This window comes from Callospermophilus lateralis, chromosome X (genome assembly GCF_048772815.1).
Source record: "Callospermophilus lateralis isolate mCalLat2 chromosome X, mCalLat2.hap1, whole genome shotgun sequence".
Taxonomy (NCBI): domain Eukaryota; kingdom Metazoa; phylum Chordata; class Mammalia; order Rodentia; family Sciuridae; genus Callospermophilus; species Callospermophilus lateralis.
Window position 1 is genome coordinate 93666562 of NC_135325.1, and position 6672 is coordinate 93673233.

General features: G+C 37.9%; 1 pseudogene; it reads right to left on the minus strand.

Moving 5' to 3' along the window:
- Positions 1 to 4967: 4967 nt before the first annotated feature.
- Positions 4968 to 5489, minus strand: LOC143638643 (ADP-ribosylation factor-like protein 5A pseudogene; annotated as a pseudogene).
- Between the last annotated feature and the right edge of the window lie 1183 nt (positions 5490 to 6672).

Here is a 6672-nt window from a genome sequence, read left to right on the forward strand (position 1 = left end):
TTACTAATCATTATTCTCAAGTTTTTATCTCAAACCACAGATACCGCTTCTACATCCAAGCAACATGGCACCAGTATGACACCACCCACTCTCAGTTTATGGGTCAAGGCGATTGCCCTTCCACTGGCTGCAATCGGTCTGTCACCCTTAACATTACTGGATTCAACAAAGCCACCTCCAATGCTTCCTAGAGTCCCTGCTACAGAACCAGTGGCTGATACCAAGAATCTCCTCCATCCAGGACTGGTTTGATGCCATCGAGGACTTATGGCTTCAAGGAACTTTTATGGACGTTACCCCTACCACAGTAGTTGTCTGTATCCACTGAGTGTTATTTCTGCCTGCCCTGGTGTTCTCAGACCTGTCCCCCGAATATTCCTCCACTTCCCCTTGTAGGTCTAACGCCGCCCACCATTAAGCAGGAAGTAGCCAGAGGACTTTACGCTGTCCCTGTGTCACTTAGAAAAACAAAAAGGGAGGAATGTTGGGTGCAGAGCAGGCTGAACTGTGTTGTCTGCAGGGCAGGCTGATCAGATGTTGGCTGCAAGATAGCCCACGCACTCAAACCCCCCTCTATCTGGTTCTTTATCACCTGTTTGCTTCAAGTCTGAACATTCAATCCCGCTCAAGGCTGAACACTTAACCCCCCCTTGGGCCAACAAGGAGCTTGCAGACCCAGAGGCCCCATTAGATTTGGGCTATAAAAACTCCCTCCTGCCAGGCCCCCCTCTCTCTTGCTCTCTCTCTCTCTTGCTCTCTTTGTCTTTCTTGCGTGCGCTTTCTGTCTCTCTCTTGCTCTTGCTCTCTCCCTCTTCATCTCTTCTCTCTCTCTCTCTCTCTCTCTCTCTCTCTCTCTCTCTCTCTCCTTCTTTCCTTATTTCTTTTCTCTTTGTTGCACTGCTGTAATAAAGATCTTTTGGTTGCTCCGAGTGTTGTGGTCACTTTTCTTTGAGATATAGATTATAAAGGGTTTTTTCTTTAACCCAAAACGAAAGAAGGGTATGATACATCCCCTTAACATATGTTTGTCTTTATGTCTGTCTTTCCTTTTTTGCTTCTCCTAACTTCCTGCATTAAAGTATAAATAAGTACTTAACTAAGAAGGAACCTGGCCAATAAATAAATAGATGTCAAAAATAGATGGCTTCTATCTTTTTAAAAATTGGTTTTAATTATACATGACAATAGAATGCATTTTGACACATTGTACACAAATGGAACACAACTTCTCCTTCCTCTGGCTGTACATGGTTCAGAATCACACAGGTACTGTAACCATACATTACATAGGGTAATAATGTCCATCTAATTCCACTATCCTTCCCATCCCCACCCCCTCTCCCCTTCCTTGACTGCCCTTTGCACAATCCAAAGTTCTTTTTTTCTTTCCTACCCCTGTTCCCATTATGGATCAGCATCCACTTACCAGAGACAACATTTGGCCTTTGGTTTTTGGGTTTGGCTTATTTTGCTTAGCATGATATTTTCCAGCTCCTTCTATTTACCTGCAAATGGTGTAATTCCATTCTTTTTTAAAGGCTGAGTAATATTCCATTGTGTATATGTACCACATTTTCTTTATCCATTCATCCGTTGAAGGGCACCTAGGTTGGTTCCATAGTTTAGCTGTTGTGAGTTGAGCTGCTATAAACCCTGATGTGGCTGTGTCACTGTAGTATGCTGATTTTTAAGTCCTTCTATCTTTAAGAACCATCTTTTAACTGGGAATACAAATGTAATTACATATGACATCCTCCACTCAAACCTAACTCTGAGCTACTCCACAATATACACATATTTCAAAACATCATTTTGTAACCACACCTATGTACACGTTTTGTCAATTGAAATGATAAGGGACTGGGAATATAGCTAAATGCTGTGCACTTGCCTAGCATATGAGGCCCTGGGTTCAGCACTGGGGGGAAAAAAGATAAGCTTGTGTTTCATGCTGGTTATCTTCTGTTTGATTCTCCAGGTGACTTCACCCTTCTAACATCCTGCTCTATGCCCCAAAAGATAGTTCATGTAACATGTCAATTTGGCTAGGTTGAACCACAGTCCCCAAAATTTCTGCTGTGAGCTGCTAAGGGGAATTCCCTGAGGCAATAGCTCTTTTCTAGAAAACACACCTTCTTTGAATTATTCAATCAAAGGCTAACCTAGGTACTGCTGTGAAGGTATTTTGCAGTTGTAATTAAAGTCTCTCATAAGTTTCTGTTGAGTAAGTCAAAAGGCAGATTTTGTTAGGGCCTGGCCTATTCCGATGGAAGCCCTTTAAAAGGAAGGCTAAGCCCCCTGAGAACAGAAACACAAAGCAGCAGGAAGAAAGGAAGGAAGCCTTTCAACATGTCTCCATCTAGGGATCTTCACACTGTTGTGGCTGTTTGCTGACTGTTGGCCTGAGGTAGTGGTTGAGTCTGCAACTGCTCTGCCTTTCCCTGGACCTTCCTTCAATCTCTTCAGCTCCTGATTGAGAGAGTCCACCTTCTTGTGATCTTCCCTTCCTGATTGCATGCCCCATGGACTTTGGACTTTCCAGCCAGCCTGACAATTGATTGGGTAAGGAAACTCCTTGTAATAACCCCCTACACACACACACACACACACACACACACACACTCACTCACACTCTCACTCACACACTCTCACTCACACACACTCACACTCTCACACACACAGAGAAGTGATTTGTGTATGTATTGGCTGTGTCTCCCATTGGTTCTGCTTCTCTGGTTGGATATCAACTACACACCTTGCTTGAGAGGCTCATTACTATAAATAAATTCCATGGGCTTCCTTGGTCTCTGATTTCTGGTGGTAGATTAGAGGAAGGAAAATGATTTTATAGAGGATTTATCCCTATTTACTTATTGTTCTTGCCCTGACACCTTTCCTGGAGGTTGCCATAGTCTAATTTATGTACCTTGACCATGTCACAGTGTCCCTGAGGTTGCCCTACATACACAACTTTCCCTCCTCATTGCTTTAGGTCTGGAAGTGGTCACCACCTCTTTGCAATGTTATTGGCCCCAAGGTAAGACATGATGTTCTGTTATTTCTCTATACCATGCTCTCAGGTTTGTTAATAACACCTTTATTAAGTGTTTCTAAAATTATAGTGCTTTATCATGCTTCTTATTTCTTGCAAAAGCCTTAAAAGCTTATTTTAATTAGAATTATTTATATATAAAATAATAGAAAGCATTGTAGGACAATATTTTTTGGGGGATTTTAAAGGGCATTTTTAATATGTAACAAGTAATTTCAAAAGTATGAGTACATATCAACAAAGCTTAGTTATTTAGGATTTACTTTTGTAAAAGCATGACAAATATTAAATGTTATATTTGCAATTTAAATATTATATCATAAATAGAAAACATGAAACATTCAAAGTTAACACTGATATACCACATCCAACTTGGATTTAGATCCTGAGAGTTTTATATTTTATAGAATGAAATTTTCAGTTTTGGCAATGCTTATATTATATCGTATTATTTCTTATTATTTCTACCAAATATTTATAAAATTTAAGATTGGTATTAAAAGTATTTATTTCTTTTCCTGAATATTCTAAATATGCCAGTTTGGATTAACCTTCAAATTTTAAGGGCATAAAAGATATACAAATAGAGTACATGTTTTAGCACAGGATAATTCTGTTTACAATTATGACAAAAATACCTTTGATATTTTACACAGTAAAAAAAATCTTAAGAGAACAAAAGGTATTTTGGGCCAAGTTATTTCTTAGTACAAATTAATATATCATACACCAATCAGTTTTTCAGCCAACAGCATTAAAAAATTGCCAGAAACAAAACTCAAAGTATTCCAACACCTAAAATAAGAAATAAGAAATTTGCAAATTAAAAATTTTAAATGTTGCTTAGAAAATATTTATGCCTTACTTCTACTCTCAAATTCATTTTTACTGCATGACATTCACAATTCTATATTTAAAAAGACTGTAGCCAAATTATTTAATAATATTTATAGAATGTTACCTCTCTGGGTAGACATGTTTCACACAATAGTTTTTAATTAAGAAGAAATCACTTGATAGTTTTAATCACAATTTATGATTGATTGATAAGTGGATTAACAATCTATTCAGTAATTTAGACCAATATAAGGAATAATCTGATAAATGCTCATTGTACAATTCTGTCAACTGGTCAAGCCAGGAATTTGACTGATATTTTACTCTGTTGGATTACATATTTCTGTGTGTTATTGATCAAGAAAAGTGGGTATACAATGTCAAGCTTTTTCCTGTTATTTTTTTAAGAGCAGCTCAATGATTGGGTGAGGGGTGACGTTGGTTAGTACAATACAGAGAACATACTGGGAAAGTATGATACTTAACATCAATGCCAGTATTTATCTCATTAGGGTAATAACTAAGGATGTTACTAATTTTTGCATTATTTGGTTTTTAAAAACAAATAAAAGCCATTAACTTGAACTTGAGCTATATACATAATACATACACAACCTTAAACAAAATACTTCTTTTTCATAAGTAATGTGACATTCAAAATATTGGAAACAGTATCTGTGCTGATTTGTATTTTGACTTAGTGGAACAATAAGAAAATAACATTCAATTGGGAAGGGATAAACTGATAATAAAGTTCTTAAAGTTCAAAACTTCCCCTCCCTTTGTATTTACTACAGGCTGTACATTGTCCTGAGAAGATTCATTATAAAAAATGTCAATCACAGCTTTAATAAAGTACTTTGGAAGGAACTAGTGAGAAAGCAAATTAAAAGGTGAGGCTTCATCTTGTTTTCAAATAAGTGGTCTTAATTTTTCTTCTTATAGAAAAAAATTGAAATCAGTTTATTATAAATATATCTAATCCATTAATTTTTTTGCAGCTTTCAGGTAAAATCCAGCACATTGTTTATACAAAGTCTATGAGAAGAGGTTAGTAGAGATCATCTAATCTTCTAATCTAAAATTGTGACATCATCCATTCAAGTTGTTGGCTTAATCCCTTGCCCATAAAAGCACAGCATGCCTGGATGCTGTTCTGATGATCTTTAATAGAAGTTAGCTTTAAAAACTGGAAGATTTCTGCTACACTCATGCATTCTTTAACATCTTGTTTATTAGCAAAGATCAGTAATCTTGGAGGTCCTCATGTGCTAACATTTTGTAGAGGAGTTCTCTAATTACAGAAATCCTCTTTCTGTCTGTACTGCCCACAACTACTATTACAAACTTCATGTTAGTATAATAAGTATTCTAGGAAGAATGACGAGATTCTTGGTCACCAATATCCTACATTAGGAAACGTGTATTATCAATCACTATCTCTTCTACATTACTTCCTGTTGTAGGGGATGTATGTACAACTTCATTTAGAATATTGGTAAAGGATGGTACTTTTTCCTGCATTAGCCAATCCAACAAGGATAACTTTGTGCTCCTGATGGTTGAACAGTCTTGATATCCTGGTGAAGAGAATTCCCATTCTCAGGCAGTGGACCTCCTCCAGCCACCCAGGCCACCTGGCTTCCCCTGGCTCCCCCTGGCTCCCCCTGGCTCAGGCTAAAGGGTAGAGAGACATGCACTGGAGCCTCTGCCTCTGCTGCTGTTGCTGTTCCCATACTGACCACCAGCTGGCTTCCAGGGAATGGGAGGGAGGCCAAAACCCAGGCTGTCCTGCCATGCTTGAGGTCCAGCTGCTGCTGATGCCGCTGCGGCACTCACCTGGTTTGTAGACACTGCTGCTGAGTTGTCTGTGACCAAATCTTGAGCCACCGTCATCCCCCAGCTCCTCCCAGCCAGCCGCTTTAGGACTATATATATATATTTTAAATATTTTTTTAGTTGTAGTTGGGCACAATACCTTTACTTATTTATTTATTTATTTATTTTAATATGGTGCTGAGGATCAAACCCAGGGACTTGGCATGTGATAGATGAATTCTCTATTGCTGATCCACAACCCCAGCCCTAGGACTATATTTTTAACAAACTTTATGTGGAGAAATTTTTAAAGATAACATTTTTAAAAAATATATTTTTATTTGTTCTGATTATACATGAGAGTAGAATGCATTTTGACACATCATATAAAAATGGAGTATAACTTCTCATTCGTCTGTACATGATATAGAGTTACACAGGTTGTGTAATCATATATGCACATAGGGTAATGTCTAATTAATTCTATCATTCCTACCCCCATGCCCCCTCCCCTCCCTTCATTCCCATCTGTCTAATCCAAAGTACCTCTATTCACCCCCCCCCATTATTGTGAATTAGCATCCACATATCAGAGAAAACATTTGGCTTATGTTGATTTGGGACTGGCATATTTCACTTAATATGATATTCTCCCATTCCATCCATTTATTGGCAAATGCCATAATTTAATTCTTCTTTAAGGCTGAGTGATATCCACGTTTGTATATACCACATTTTCTTTATTCATCTGTGGAAGGGCACCCGGGATAGTTCCATTGTTTAGCTATTGTGAATTGAGCTGCTGTAAACATTGATGTGGCTGTGTCCCTCTATAATATTCTAATTTGTAGATCTTTTGGATATATACGAAGGAGTGGGATAGCTGAGTTATATGGTGGTCCCATTCCTAGGCTCTTTTTATTTTTTTGTACCAGGGATTGAACCCAGGACACTTAAGCATTGAG